This window comes from Falco naumanni, chromosome 3 (assembly GCF_017639655.2).
Source record: "Falco naumanni isolate bFalNau1 chromosome 3, bFalNau1.pat, whole genome shotgun sequence".
NCBI lineage: Eukaryota > Metazoa > Chordata > Aves > Falconiformes > Falconidae > Falco > Falco naumanni.
Window position 1 is genome coordinate 115,482,582 of NC_054056.1, and position 17,575 is coordinate 115,500,156.

Genomic DNA, 17,575 nt, shown 5'->3' on the forward strand with positions numbered 1-17,575 from the left:
TTTGCACTTGTGAGACCAAATCTGGAGTGGTTTATCCATCTTAGGGCTCCCCTGTACAAGAAAGATATTGACGTGCTGGAGTGAGTCCAGCAGAGATCCACCAGGATGCCTGGGGGCTGGAGCACAGGACGTACACAGAGTGGCTGAGCAAACTTCTTTGTTCAACAGGTGAAGAGAGGGTGAAGGAAAAGTCTTACTGTGGTCTGTAACTAACTACCTGATCAGAGGACACAGAGAGGATGGAGCCAGACTCTTTTTCAAAGTGCACAGTAGATGTATGTGAGACAATGGCCATAAGATTCAACATGGGAAATCCAGATTAGATACAAGGAATTTCCTACTGTACCATAATGGGGGACAAACATCGGAACAGGTAATGAGAGTAGTGGGATTTCTGTCCTTGGAGGTGTTCAAGACATCTGGACATGTTTCTAAGCCTTCTGATCAGATTAGCCCTGCTTTGAATTTGCAGGAAGGGGTTGGACTGGATGACCTCTGGAGGTCCCTTCCAACACAAGTTATTCTGAGATTCAGTCATTCTGTGAACTACATATCTGACAACTCATTTTTGCTGTGAAACAACAGCACTGTGTCTACATCTTTATAGGAACTAAAAGTTTATCTTCTCCACCATTTGCTGTCACAGTGCTGTTAGCATAGCTAGGAGGTTTTTTACTATTTTGTAGTGGGTGGGATTAAGAGTTAAATGAATTAAGAGATTACAGGTACCATTCTGCATTACTGTCTTGATGAATATATAATTACATGATATTATAAAAGCTTCTGTCTTCTTCCATACACTTTTCAAGACAACCATAATACTCTTCTTCAAAGACTTTCAAAAACAATTTCCAAGTCTTTATATTTTGTTTACTTCTCTTTGAAAACTCTGCAACTGCATTATTTTCTATTCAGATTTCCCTTTGTAGATTTCATCAAAAAAACCAGAGAGCTCTTCTTTATCATTCATCTTCAAGCAAGATAAATGCCAAACGTGCTGCCTCAATACTAATGTGTTCTACAAGACGTGGAGAGTTCCTTCACAAAGCAGGCAAAAAGACATTATATTAGACATTCCATTATCCCCTATGTCTGTATGTCAAACCATTTAAAGCTTTGGCAACCGTTGATAACTAGCAACTGAAATGAACTCCTGCTAATAGTTTTTGCTGGAAGCAAATGAAACCCAAGAAGAATTACATACCAGGTGTATAAAATGTCAGTGTGGGCTCAAACATGTGCCCAGATTTTGATTGACTGTGGAAGTCAGGAACCTGACCAGGTATCTAAGCACAATCGTTGATTTTCAGATTTTGGTGGTGTTTTAAAATACCCCTTTGTTTTGAGTTGTGCACATATATGCAATATATTCTAAACTACAGTCTATGTAAGTAACTTGCTTTCAAACAGGGTATCACATGTTAGACTATCTGCCACAAGGCAAAACTTTTCATTCATAGTAAAGAACACCAACAGATACTGAACTGTACAGTATTTAGCTTTCCTTTTAGAACTGCACAGTATTCAGCTTTCCTTTTGTTACCTACCATGGTTTTTACAACACTTAACATGTTTGTAATTTTTTTCCGTTCAGTACAGGTATTGATTGAAACTTTCCAGAACTTTTTACATTGTTTGAAAATAAATATTCACTTATCCTTTTACAAAAATTAACTCACTTTTTTTTTTTTTTTTTTTTTTTGGGGGGGTGTTTGGTGTTTTTTGGTTTTTTACCCATTTCACTTAGTTCATTTGGTTGTTGTTTAGTGATGTGTTTTTTTGGTTCATTTGTTTGTTTTTTAATCATAATGTCTTCTGTGAAACCATTTTATGCTTATACCAAAAAGGGAATCCATAATGTTTTCTTACTTTGAAGCTCTTTGACTCCATTTAGTTGAATTTAGGGGCAGAAGCTTAAAGAGTTTTCCTATGTAAAAAAATTATGCAATTTACCAAGAAATTTTCTAAAAATTCTTTAAGTCCCGGTAAGCAGTCTTCTTCTGAGAATTTCATCTAGTTAAATTGCAAATCACAAACTGTGAATATCTCCCATTATGTTCTCAGTTGCTCAAAGGCTACCCATTAGCAACAGAGCCAGCATAAAAGGTTATATTTTTTGCTACATAAAAGAAATAAACTATCAATATGTTTTTTTAACTAGCAGTGGTATTCAGAGAGGTGATCTTGTCAGGCATGTGCTTAGAGAAGCTGAAATTCAGGTCTCTAGGACTGTTTTGCCATTTCTTTCACTGTAAACATTAATTTTGCCTGCCATTGATACTGTGGGATCACTGAAGCTGAAACCAAAGCCATCTTTTTTATCCCTTCAGGAGACTATACCAAAAAGAGGGTATCATACTGGAAGGTAATAAGCATAAGATCAGTGATATATTTCCTGAGACAGTGGGAATATTCTAAATAAATATATGTCTAATGTGAAATATAGCAATTATATGAGTGAATTATGCATTTGAACATACATTTTTTTCACTAAAATAAATATGCTATTGACAACTTTCAGGTGTAATTAAATTTTTATATCTGTGATGTTTTAGACCACAGATTCACAGACATTCCTAGTGAAAATATTCTCCCTTTCAAATGATCACTGCAGTTTATAAGAAGTTTTTCAGTCTTTGCTGTTATTTTTCCTTTTAACTTTTCATAGTATGTTAGAGTGGAAGTTCCATTTAACAGGAGGTTTGACTTGTAACACTTGCGTTTAATTTGTTTTGGAATGAACCTTGAAAATTTCAGATCTTTCCAGAAAATAAAATTGAAATGAAAAATAACTTGAACAGTTAACATTTCATTCTAATTAGACATTTATCATATTATAATATATATATAAACTAGAAGTGAAAATGCAGTGTTATTCTAAGACCTAGTATCCACTCATTCCATTCAAAAAATTGTAGAAATTTTCCTACTCAGTGAAACATCTGAGTATAATCTGTATAGTTTTCAATAAGACTAAATTTACCATTTTTTTTCCCTAAAGATGCCTAGAAGTAAGTATACTGGGGTTTAGAGCCTATATATACCATGCATGTATTGATCATATTTCTTACGTATAAGTTATTTCAGTCACAGAGGTAAATATTATGTAGTAGCATGCAATAGTATTTCTGGGTCATGAAATACCAGTTGAGTGATATTTGAAATTACATGCTTAGGACTGTTTTCCTAGAGAGAACTAACCTCAAAGTAAATCAAAATGCATTTGCAGGACCTATGTATTATCTCGTATCTTAACACTTATACTGGGTCTTTTACTGTGTCTTTCTCCAGAGCAAAAGTTAGCCTTACGAGGACACACTTAGATGTAAAGCCAAGCTTATTCATCATTTTGGTTCATTATTGGCATCTGTGTACAAGGTTTTAGTTTGGCTGAGCATTGAAATATGCACTGATCCTGTTGGGTTGCATATATAACAGGAAAAGGGCAGCTCTGTTCTTATGCTTTGGTACATACACTACCAACTGCAGTCAAAGATGGAACATTGAGGTAGTTTAATTCAGCATTTCTACTTTTTAGCTTTGTTCCCGTTCCATTAAGCTTGTAAAAGCTATTCAAATGGCACTGCAGGGCTACTGAATTATAGGCTGTGGAAATGTATTTGGCAGTCAATAATGTAACAGCAGAATAATATTAGGTATTATAAGGTATACTTTTCCTTCTGTGACATGTCAGGGAAGCACTGCAAACATGGAGAAGATCAGCAGAAAGATAATAAATTAAGACATTTATGTATATTACAGATGCTAAAAGGGGGCCAGAGATAGAAGTAAGCAGTAAGAAAAGTATTTGTGTTCACAGATAATTATTTTTAAGACGTGTGGAAAAGGGCTATTGTCATTTCTGTTCTATTTTATCAGTGTTTTCTGTAGTAAAAAAAAAAAATAATAGTACAATAGAAACTTATTCTTGGATAATGCAATAAGAATTATTATTTTTTTTAACATGTAGGCTAATTTCTGCCAGTAATTATCACTAGCAACACTAACAGAAGTTGTTTCTCTCATCCTTCAGAGGAATTATTGGAGTTCCTGTAATAAGGTGTGTCCTAAGGGAATCATGTGAATGATCTCTATGAATGACACAGAAATAAATGTATCTAAAATTTGTACTCTTCCTGCCACATATTTAGTCTTTATTTAATTAGGTAATTCCTGTGTAGTTTTTAAAAATTATTTTGTATATAATTGAGGGGGAAAAAATCAACATTTTCCTGTGCTGGTGGATTTTCTGAATAGCAAAACATTTATTTATGGTAATTTGATGATTCTTCAATGTCCTTGACATACCTGTGTATTTTCAGAATAACAGAAACATGTTTCTTCAATTCAAAGAAACTAACACATTCCTATAAGAGCTCTCTAAATGATATGAGTCTTTTACTGCTTGCTAGCATGTTTAAGGTTCATCAATGCCATGTTATGCCTTTAGGAATGCACTAATATTACCCTTAGATTGTTTTTGAACGAGCCTAAGTTTTCTTTCTCACCTCTCTTTATAGTTTCAAGGATTTAGGGCTATGTTGAATTATTAAGATGAAGTACTCATCAAAGAGGTAGCTGAGATTTTTACAGTTATTCAGACAACTACCTGACAAAGACAATTTGTTGGCAGCATTCTGTTTTAATTCAGTGTCAGATGAGTGTTACCTTTTAAAGTCAAATGTTAGGATAATAAGTCAGGGAAAAAGAAAAATACTTGCACTAAATGTATGAAATATTGAAAAAATGGAATAGAAGAACGAGACATATGTTGACATCAGTTTCAGTTCTTCACTAAAGTTTAACTTGATTATCCATCTAATTCATTTTTGGAAATCACAAATTGTATTAAAATTACCACACTCTTACTTCTTCTCTTATTTGCTACCAATAATTATGACTCACGGAGTATGGAAACACATAACTTAATAAAATTTGTTGTAACAATTAACTATAATATTGGGAAGGTTTGAAAATATATTGAGATTTATATGCCTTCATTTCTGTACACATCTTCTTGTTTATAGAATAAATTTGTTTCTTTGAAAACATGGCTATATTACCAGTACAAATGAAGGTACACATCTTTGTATGTTTTTTTAATTCTGCATGCGAAAGTATTTCAAGTGTTGCAACTGAATTGTACTCACTTGAAAGTCACTTTCCCTTCCAGAAAATGTCTCTAGACTAACTATAACATATTATGTCAACAAAGTTAATCATCATATTGCAATTAAACTGATCAAATAAATTAGATTGATTAAATACAGTGCATTTTAAGTAGATATCAAACTTATAAGAGTAGTTTATTTTTCACAGCAGCTTTGTTACAGGTTCACAAATGCCCGCTTTCTTTTTTCTTGGCACCCTAGTTATGAACAGATCTCCTAGGAAGCTTAAGCTTTAGAATCTCCAAAATTCTGTCCTCACTTTCAGAGACTGAAGTTATGGACTAAAGAAAAATCATTCCTTCAGAAAGGCTTTCACTGGAGAATACTGTATTACCATCTGGGGAGGCCTGGAGGCAGAGTGGGAAAGAACTTTATTTCCAGTAGGAAACTTGATGAGACAGACTGCTCTTTTCTGCCTCTCAGCAAAATTAAATGTAAAGAGCAATTTTTCTAGCTCTTCCTTCTATTTTCAGTCCATTACTTCCTCATAGAATTCTGAAATAATGCCAAGGCAACGGAAATAAGGACCAACGTGTCTTAGTCCTGCAGCTGGTTCTCTGCCCTTTAAGAGACACAAGAGTATCCCTTCTGCTTGTTTTGATTTTGGCACCATTTTAATTTTTAAATTCCTGCTTCACACTGGCCTCCTCCATCCAAGGATACCCAGTGTAGGCTCAGTCCCCTAGGCAGAGGGGCTTCCTTCCATCACAGTTCGAATGGATCTACAACTCCCTGGTGCCAGATAGATAGACTCCACTTAGTAGATCCCTATGGAAAAAGGCAGAGCCATGGACTCCCAAAGCATTTTTCAAAACAAAATAATGATGGAATATCCATTCTGCTCAGCAAAATATTACAAAAGAGTTAGTGCACGCAGAGAAGGCAAATTCTCAGTCCCAGGCTGTGTGAGGATGTAAAGGGGGAGCTGGTACATGGAAAAAGGCAGCCACAGACACAAAGTGTGCATCTTCACAGTAGGCTGTTCAGGGATCTTATCCACAGTGACATCCAACTTGTGATTACCAAATGGTCTCCCACAGGACCAATGTTCAGCCAACTAGATGGATATTTTGAGGACGAGGATGAGCAAAATTTTAGTCAACTAAGGAATTTTGGGGGCAAAAAAATGTGACGTAGCAAATAAAAAAACCTTGTCTCGCTCACTTGTGTTTCTGTTTCAGCATCTTTTGTATACCGTTCTTAATGGCCTGCAGTTGCATAACACTAATCTGCTACAGAGAGAGAGGAGAGAGAAGAAAATACAAACATAGACATCAGAGGGCACAGGTAAAAGTGAAGCAAGATTCTTTTTAGGGTCCATCAAGTAGAAAGAAGCCAAAGCCTTTTTTTGGTATACTGTTACCCTTTTTCCTTTCTTTCCTTTTTTTTCAGGGAAACTATTAGTTTCTCTAATACAACTGAGAAAATGTAAGAAATGCTGTAGGTCCTGTTTAACAGGAAGAAAATGTAAAATTATTTCTAAAGGAGGAATAAATAAAAATGTTATAATGGACTGCATAGTGCATTCCACTGGTAAATATAATGAAAAATATGTACATTCTATCACTTTTCATTTACATAATTATTCAAGGTATTTTCCTTTAATCATGTTGCATAGCAGGAGAGAAACTATACTTCATTATAAAAAAGCCTTCAATCTGGATCAAATATAGACCTATAACTTTAATTGCCATGAAAGTGCAGTTTAAAAATACAAAAGAAAAAAAAAAAGTCAGATCTCATAGAACGTTCTGGATTCTACAAAAAGTGGATAGACCTATAAAATAAATTAATACAAGAACAGTTACATTCTTTGTTCATCTTGCTTCTGGACTGTCACTGAAGTGGGTTAAAAATCACCTGAGAATAGAAGCTCCTGCAATGCACTCTATCTACCTTGATGTTAAGAATTTTTCTATGGGGCCTCTAAAGCCTTTAGTATTTTGTTTTGGGAGAACAAACAGCTTTCAACTTTAAGGAAGACAAGTTCTCCTAGTTTCTATTTTGTCTCTCCCTAGTGGTCTGCTGGCTGGAGGTCTTTAAGTTTGCTGTCTTTTAGAGACTTAGATTTAAAGTGAAAAAAAGATGACATTTAACTGAAAGAAAAACTGATACTATGTTTTAGATTACTAAATAATGAAAAAAATATATTATTAATAATATTTACTAATGTTTCTGATTTTGCTTTCCCGATACATTTTTAAGTAGAAAAAGGAGGCAAAAAAAGGAAAAAAAGCTAGACATGGAACTGATGTCCATGAATGTTACAGTTACAATAGTTTACAAGCAGGCTGTTTTATTGCAGAGACCCATATTAAATTACCTTCTCAGAATAACTTACTACATTTGGTTGTTCTTTGGTGTGCAAAGTGGGCCCAGCAATACCCCTTTACGTGGATTTAGGTTGAAGGGAGAAAGACTTTGTAGGATCTGTAATCATTCACCTAAAGGAAACAGATTACAGACAGAGCAGGAAATAATAGTTGCACTTGGCCTGTATTCTGCAGGAAGGAGTTTATACTTCTGTACAGATTTAGACCAGTAGTCCTTTATATTGCATCACTGTGCTCCAACCCACATTTTATTTAAGAAAATGTCATTAGTCTAAATCAATCAATCATTAGAAAATGGCAATTTAATTCTTCATAATCACTTCTTTTATGATGTAGAAATCCAAGTCATTTTGATTGTATGATGAGATGTTTTGACCTTTTCAAATCTGAGCATACTTGTCGTAGACTAGGTTCTAATCTTGATCATGCTTCTACAAGCACAGAAGTAGCCTTACAGGAGCTTGTAATTTCTAATGCCATGGCTGAGACACAGTCTTCTTCAGTGTCCTTTTTCATGCGTGTTTATCAACATCCTTGTTAGTGTCAATTGTGTTTTCATTGTTCCTTCTCTCATTCTCTTTTTTTCTGATAGTGTAGTATTGACTCCTGATCCCTTGGCTCAGATCCCATCTCTATTAAGCCCTGTCCAGTTGACTGCAGCATACTTGCACCTCTCTCTGGCAGACATTCAAATGCCTCATTAGTTTTCTGAAGATGTGTTCTGTTCCTACTAGAAGATTTTATACCTTAAAGTATGTGTGATCTGGGTATGGCTTACTTCTCATCTCTACATTATATTTTAGTTTCTAGATAAATGTTTACTCCCAGAAATGGCACTTCATCCCATTATTAATTAATCTATGAACCTTTCTTTTTATAATATGAGGTTCCTTTGGTCTGCTCTTTTTTGGGGTAATGATTTTGCATTTGATTAACAGCTTGGCAGGAAGAACAGACATTTTAGCTCCTCTATATGAAAACACATTAAATACCGAGGGAGGCAGTGCTGCTGGTGGTTTGTAAAAGAAACTTTTTATGCTTCTGCTTTTAAAGAATGCCAAATTTTAAAATATTTACACTTACCACTTTGCAGTGTTCTTCTATTTCTCACCTATATGACTGTAAAGTGGTTCTTCTCTTGATTTCATTACCATTGCTTCCAGGAGTGCTTGTTGTATCTTTAGCTTCCTTCTCTGCTTTTCTGCTGGCATCTTGACAGGAAATTGGATAACCATCTGTTGTTGCATTTGTACCAAACATAGAATTTACCATGGCCACATATCATATCCATGACAGAAAGAAGGAAGAATAAATGTTTTCCTTTCCTAACGTTAGCCAGGGTCAAAGCTACAAATACAGTTATACTTCTGGCACGTGCCAGGAAATGTCACCATTGACCCCAACAAGAATGCACCCAGGAAAATGTGAAAGAAGCTCTGTCTCATCCATTCCACCCTGCAGTCCTGTTCGTGGAACAATTAATTTGTATAATAGTGTAGTTCCACTGTCCGATGCTGCTTTTGGTTGGATGATAAACAGTTTGGGAGGCTTTCTGCTTTCTAAGTGTCTCTGAGGAGCATTACTTTTCACAGACATAAGTGTTATGGCTTTGTCTGCTTTTAGTCAAACTCCTCCTGTCAGGCCTGTCTTGTCCCCATGTGAGCAATATTGTTTTTATGCAGTGCTATCATACTGTGGATCCAAGGCTGCACCTGGAGGGAATTTACCTGAAGCAGGTTTCTTTTCTTTTTACTGCATCTCATATAATTTCCACCAAATTCATGAAGGTAAATAATCTTTCAGTAAAGTATAACTGGGTGTGATTCTTTTCCAGGTTCATTATTAAAAATACCTGCAATTTGCTGTATTCATGATATTCAACAGTAAATGAGTGTATCAAAAGTTTCTGTGCTCAGTTGTTGTACTGGGTCTGGCTGGGATGGAGTTGACTTTCTTCATAGAAGACCATATGGTGCTGTGCTTTGAATCTGTGGCTAAAACTGTGTTGGTAACATACCAGTATTTTGGCTATTGCCGAACAGTGCTCACACAGCATCAGGGCCTTCTCTCCTTCCCTCCTGCCACAAGAAAGTAGGCTGGGGGCGGGGGGGGGGGTAGGCAAATGTTTGGGAGGGGACACAGCCAGGACAGCTGAGCCCAAGTGACAAAAGGGATATTCCATACCATATGACGTGCTCAGCAATAAAAGCTCAAGGAAGGAGTATCATTCATGTTTATGGCATTTGTCTTCCCAAGCAACATTTGGTTACACAAGCTGAGACCCTGCTTCCCAGGAAGTGGATGGACATCTGTAGTGAATGCTCTTTTTGCTTTGCTTGTGTGCACAGCCTTTGCTTTCCCTATTAAACTGTCTTTATCTCAATCCAAAAATCTTCTTCATTCTGTGTTCTTCCCAGTTCATGGAAGAGGGGAAGGGAATGAGCAGGATTTGTTTTTGGCTGCTGGCCAGGGTTAACCTACCCCAACCCTTTATGCTAACTTACTTGTTCTTGAAATTGGTGTAGAAATATAAAGAGATATTTCCAAAACTTTTCCTAGAAGAGTTAAAAATATTTTATCATCCCTGCTTTTTCTCTCTGATGCTAGAAACAATTCCTTATGAAGATGCAATTCAGCTCTCATGCTCCCTGGCTAAATTTTTTGGTTTGCACTGGGTTGGCATGGGGGGTAAGGTGAAAAAGAGATGGTGCAGGGTTCTTTCTTGACCTCAGTAAGAAGGGCCTGACAACAAATGGCTTAATGGGGTGGGGTGGGTGTGTGGGTGTGAAAACATTTGTGAGGTGCTTTCTCACCAGTATGTGGATTAGTGGATTGTAGGAAGTGGCAGGGGTATATGTTGAAGCCACAGCCCCTACATCTCCCACAGGAGTATGCAATCAGGAAACCTTCAGTCACAGGTGAGGGGATGGACTGGTAACTCACCTGACCATGTGGGGAGCTCTGCCCATAACCCTGTGTGTGAGCATGGCTGTTTACCAAACTTTGTAAGTGGTTAGTATCATGGCTATATCTGTTGCATTATTGATATTGATCCTGATGTATAATTCATTCATTGCTTGTTAATAACATCATTAATAAATCAATGAACCACTAACTGTGGTTAAACTGCATAAACTGGGCAGGTTTTTAATATGGCAGTACACTACAAAAAACCTCAGATTTGGGTACACGGTCTCCATGAGTACAATTTCTTTTTTGTTCTACTTTTTAAATACCATATTTTTGTTTGTTTTTCTCTTTAGTATTTCTGTATTGCATGCACCAATATCTTGAACCAAAGAATTTACCCAGATGTTACCTAAAGATAAAATTTATCTACTATGTGAGTAAATATACAATGAACAAAACCTCATGTATTTGTCACCGTTTCCAAAGAAGCCAAGGGTGTGAGATTTCCTGTTAGTTGCCTTCTACTAACTGTGTAGGGTTTGTTTTACTGATGCTAATGCTTAGTAACAATGGCAAGTACCTCTCTTTCTCCCACTGCGCACAAGATGTGTGCTTAATGATGCCTAATGCTTCCAATGCCCCAGATGAGACTGATTTCCTATTTAGCAATCTGTTTAATTCTGTCATAATCAAGATGTTAAAGTTACTATCTATGCTATAGAAAATAACGCACTGGATGTGGTTAGCTAGCTAGGTATAAGGAGAAGGGAGGGTTAGCAGTTAGCTAACGGTTACTGAAAAAATCTTGCTTAATTTAGTGGATATACACAGGGTAGAACTTTATGCATACTTTGAGAACTAGTTATTAAACTCTAAAATAAATAAAAAGAAAAAAAAAGGAAAAAGAAAAAGGAAAAGGGGTGTCTGATAAGATAGAATTAAAAAGAAACATGAGGAAAAGGCAGCAAAACACAATATAACATCCAGGTAGAATCCACTACTGGGAGCATAGGTTCCCACCTATGGCTGGTCTGCTCAGTGCAGCTGTGAGCCACATCAGTGCTGCCAAATGAGATCCTGATGTTGCAGGAGATGGTGAATGGTGAGAGTAGTACTCACAGCGATACAGTTTGCCTTTCCTCTTTGGTTATCTCCAATACTCTACTTTGCCTTTGCATCTCTTTGAAGGAACCAAAAAAGATTAAGGATTTGAATCTTGTCATTCTTTTATCTGTCATTTAGGACTCCTTCTCTATGGATTTGTTTTGGTCCATTGATTTGCAATTCTGTTCCTCTGTGCTAGTAACAGATGATCATAATTCAGTCTTCTGCGATGCCGGTGAAGTTTTTTATATGAAAAAACCCAGGCTTTTTTGTCCTTAATTTCAGAAATTAGTTTATACAAAAGGATTACATTTGCCAAAGTCTTATAAGTACAGGCCATGATTCAAAGGGTTCCCGAGCAACTGAGACATATTTCAAAATGTTACCCACTAGTAATTAAATTAGAAGGGATCTGGCATATATCAAGCATATTTGTCTGACACTATTTTAATAGGTTCAGATTAATGGATACAATCCCATATTAAAAAAGGGAAGTTTGACTAATGGAATAATGGGCAATATATAAAGAATATTGCTATGTCGTGATGAATGTCTCAATGACTTTTATTTATTTTCTCCTGTATTTACAAAAAAAGGATTTTGCTTATGTGGTTTTCTTTTCCTCTTTTGTGATTGAGTCATACTCAAAAAAAAAGTCCAGCCATTAATATTTTTCATGATCCAGCTCCTCTGTCTGACTGTTGATGATGTATAAGTATATTTATCAAAGTAAATACTTGCATTGCAGTTGTTTAATATCTCAGACATCTTGTGAACCAGGTAATGCCAGCTGACAAGGCTGAGACCTGTAAGTTAGATCTCCTGTCTGCTAGCTTGGTGTTTTGTAAAATTCGATGAAATTTCTCCTACTTTTCTCTCTTAGCCATTTAATATGATATTTGCAAATAGCTAAATGACTTTGAAGTACTTAAAACATAAAATAAGTGAAGTATTATCTCTGACCAGGAGAACCAGAGGGCTACCGGGTAAGTGGGTTTCTTTTGTCTTTAGAGTTGTAATTTTTAATAACTTGGATCAATCAGCTTTTCTGGACAGAGTACGTTTTGCAATTAGCATGGATGTCCCTCAACACATCACAGTGATCAATTCAGTTAGGGGAATAAATTCAGTAAATTCATTCATTTACAATCCAGATGTACTAAATTCTGCATTAAAATTATAATTTACATAATTTTCAGTTTGGTAATTTCTTGGTTTAAGTGAGTCATATTTCCATTGGTCTGAAGTTAGTCTATCAAACTATAACAAAATTTGTGCCAAATTGAAAACTGATTACAGACTAGCTATAGTGCATTGCTTACATCTTTAAAAATAATTACATATAAGGACACACACAAATTAATATTACAATAACTATCAAGATGCCTGCCTGCAACTCTAAATGCCCTGAAATGCTTAGAAGCATTTAGGCTATGCCTGTGTGAGAAAGTACATTGGCACAAAAAGAATGGATCTGTAGGGTGCAACGGTTTCCATTAGGGAGCTGATACTTGCAATTTATCTGTTTTGGGAGTGTTTACTATGGACCAGATATAGTCTGGTTCAGTGGCCTCCTCCTAGTAGCAAGGTAAGCACAGGGATAGCGATCCTAGATTGCAACTTCTGGCAAAGCAAAGATGATCAGGAGATTCACTGCAAAACCATGCTGGGATCTGAGCTGGAACAATTCTGCAGCAGGGCCCCTGAGGTCTCAATAATCCCATGAGTATATGAAGAGTTTACTAGCCGATCACATGGGCCTCTAGGGCCTAGAGACCCTTTGTTCAGGCTTTTCCTAGCAGATATGTCTCAAGCTATATTAGGAAAGCCACAAGTACTGCTGGGGAGCAGAGAAAGATGCTGGAGATGCCTGAAGGCCTCACAGACTCTGTCAGGTATCACTCAAAAACGTGAAAGATCTTATTCAGTATGCAAGAGTCTGATGTCCTCATACGCTTTCGCAAAATCTGCTTGATTTTATAGCTCTCACTGGGAGTTTAGGAAGTGATGGTATTGAAAATATGGCCAAGTTTTTAATTGCGTTCATTTTAATGTTCTGTCTTTGGCTATGCGAAACTCCCAGGAGTCAGCCATATTTCAGAAAATGTTGGCTGGCTTACGCTTGCTATTAAGTACAAGTGGATGGTAGAAGGATTACCTATATATCTGTTAGACATGTGTTTAAGGACCTTTCTAATTTGGAAATTCAGGGGGGAATCAAATAATTTTTATAGAAATAAGAATAGTGACACCTCGTTTTATCAGTATTCACAATAGTTTTTTTCAAAATAAATGTCTTAACTGTACTAATAGGAAAATTAAGCTTTCCATATTATTAATATGACATTTCTAGCAATCAAATAACCACTCTGTGATTAGACTGTAATTTAGATACTTACATGTGTCCTTTCTTGTCTGAGAATTACAGAATTTCTGTTTGGCTACCTAATCTACACAGTTCACTTTAATGAATATTATTAAAATATGAGAGAGAATGACTGCAACTTTGCATCAGCTGTTTTTTTCTCATCAAAGCAATACATGAATGATTTATTTTGCTGTGAATTGAGACCTAAAAATAATTTTGCATCTTTTGTTCTTGGTATAGTTTAAGACAAATCAAAGGACAACAGCAAAGAATATCAGCCTAATAAAATGTGTGTGTGTAAGTAAACTTTTCCAACCTGGAAATAACAATCAATGTTCAAAATACAGCTATTGCCAGCAGTCATTATTCAGTAGCCTAAACTATGAAGTTCTCAAAAAATTATGCATGTACTCAGCTCTTCATTGTTTTTCTTAAACCAGCTCATGACAGAATTTTAAATAACTAAAGGCAATTTTCTGAAATCACTGTCTGGGAGTGAGGTGAGAGTAAGGGCAGTGCACATATAACAAGTTAGCAGGTATTTCCAGGTTTTGTTTCACAACATAATAATAGTAATTTATACCAGGCAGAATGAGTTTTAATTGAACATCTTTCAAGTTGTAGTACATAGAGTAGTTTGGATTAATGTTAGCAAATGTGGAGAGCTTAATGCTCAGTTTCAGAGCATGCAATAACTTTCTGTTTTATATACATGCTGGACTGGAGCTTAAAGCATATTTGGCATATTTACATATTCATACTACACTGTTACTGTGCAGATTCTGCAATGTCACATTGGGACTACATGGTGAGGAAATGCAAAAGCAAGTCAGTATTATGGCTGTTCAGAAATTCCAATATTTTTCCAATTTTCTTTATTTACAGATGGCTTCTTAGGGCAACAGTTTGCACAATAACTAATCAAACTAATTTGTTGCCTGTTTAGAATGTAATGTTTGATTAGAACATTCTATTTTCAGGTCTATATTTCCCACATATAAATGAAATTGTAGTACAATTTTTAATTACATGTTTCTGCATGCAATTCAAGTTGGCATAATTATGATGAATACTCTAGAGAGAAAAGAGAAAAGGCTTAGGTTCAATGCTTGGAGTTTTGGATATATTCACTCCAGTAGAGCTACTGAAACCACAGATATCTGAATGGCAAGATGCTTATTGCACAGATGCAGCCTATATCTAAACCAACCATATTCATTCTAGTTCATTTATAGAAGTGGCAGCTTCTCTGTATTGTCATTGGGTCCTCATTTTTTTCCAAGGAAATTGGCTGTTCCAAGGTCCATTTGAGCACCCACTGGGGAATGTCGTGATTTGTTTAAATAGTGTGTAAATTATGTCCTTTGATTTGTTATCAGGGAGCGCATAGTGAAACGTATTACTGCTGTGCTTACACTTACTTAAAAGCACAGAGAAAAGACACACATGTATGTGTCTACAGTTAGAGATTATATATAGATTTGTGGTTCATGGAGTGTTTAAAAAAAAAAATGAAAATCCACAAGATGATATAATATCTCACCTTCAGTCAAAGAAATATATTAATTTGAATTGCATAGGCAAGACTCCTTGATCCTGAGAAGTGTAGTGCATGGGAAAGCAGTATGCTTTCTTGCCCTGTTAGTTAAAGCCAAGTACATTCTGTTCAGGTGGAGCAATGGCCCTGGACTGAGGTTTGTCTCCCTTTCACTCTGTCAGATAGCTTCCTGCTTCCTTCTTTGTGTAAAGCATGCAAGAATAATATGTCCCACATATTATATTAAGATACCTTCTTACTGCTGAATGAAACGTAAAGGTAGGCACAAAAGTGATTAGTATTGATTAATCTGCATTTGAGTGGACAAACATAATTCTCTATTTCTCTCACTATCTGTGTAAATTTTATAGTATTAAACCCACCATTATAGATCCTTGGTTTATTATGTCATTTAATGTGAACATTTTTTGGAAGAATGAATATGTAGTTATCATTTTAAAGTATTAATTGCAGAAGAACCAAACGCCTCTATTTCATTCTACAACACCTGCTTTTATTTCTTTCAACTATGAAATATTAAAGGCAGAAAATGTTACTGTTAATCCTCTTCTGGTTTCAAAATTTATGTGACAGTGAATGCAATTAATCCATTTTCTCATTACTTTTCCTGAGAAAATATGCACAGACATGAACAAGTAACAGCTTTGACTTGATAAAATAATATTTTAAACTCAGTTTATAAAACTTTAAAATAATGATCCAGAATTTTAAAAAATCTGTCAAGTGGCTTTATTCTCCGTGCTTCTGTAGCTTTACTCTTAATACAGCATTAGAGTGGCTCTGTCAGATTAAAAAAAATAAATGTAGATGTCTGATTAATTCATGTTTATTTTGATCACATCCAGTTACGTCAAACCAGAATAGCATAACATGAAGTGACAAAAATGCAACTTAATCTGGAACTATGCTAGTCACAGTCAGAATTATGAACTTTCACAATGAATGTCAAATTACTCAAAAGTGCAATGTTCCCTTCCCTTCCTCTTCCTTCTCTTCTTTTTTCAAAGGTATATACAAGTGTGGTGACACTATTTGGAAAAACCTTCATGGGAGATCTAAGTCACCCTGGAGAAAAGAGGTTGGACAGAAAAAGAAGAACAAGGGAACATATCATAATCTGTCAAAAACACCTTCCTCTGCATGCTGCAAAAGGCTTCCTAAAGATGATTATATTGAGTAGCTAAGCTTATCTTTTGGTTTTATACCTCTGGTGATTTCTAAACTGTAGAGTTTGATAGCAATGACCATCTGTGCCATTCAAAGCCCATTAATTTTATTGTGGATATAAGTACGTACCAATGACTTACAGAAGGTGACTGTAGCTCAGGGTAGTAAGACTGGGGTTTCAATTGTATTTAGACATCTAAAGATGTGCCCTGATGAATTTCACCTTACCAAGACAAGTAAGTTTACAATAGTCAGGTTATTGAAACTGTCATCAGTAGAAAGAAACAACAGCTCCTAGGTGCTGAGCTGTCCGAAGTCATGACCTGGGTATGGCTCTTTTCCTAACAAGAAGTGATGGAGCCCAAAGGGACGAGGCTTGTCACCTGGAGACCTCAGGTAAGCACGTGGAGTCAAGCAAATGGATCCAGATCAGTCTGCATCCTTTGGCACTCAAACACTAGTACCAGTCTCAAGACTAGTTTCATTTGTCCAGCCAGAAAAAGACTGAGTGATACATGCCACCACCAGGATCTTCCCATTCTTCCGGAATGTTTTGTAGCCACTTGCAACTCTTACCTTCTTGTTGTCTGCTCCTTTCCTCATGTATCATTAAGTCTTTGGTATAAGGTCAAGTGTATGTGTGTATGTATATTCTTTCCTATCCTCAGTTTGCTGTAGTTGGTAGTGTTGACACAAAAACAGCGTACAGGGAATTGTTTTCTTTGGTGCTGAGAAAAAGCAGAAACCTGAAAGTAATGGATACCTTCTTACCAGACACAGAATAAAGCTCTATGAGGTGACTATTCTGGCATATGAAATGATGTATACACCATACTGCTATTCTGGAGGTCATTTCTCAGTGGCAACAGATATGGTTTTTTCAGGTAAACATTTTATCCTGTGAGCCATGGCCTGGACCCATAACTGAAGAAAGCATGTTTGCTGTCTCAATTGTCATTTATAA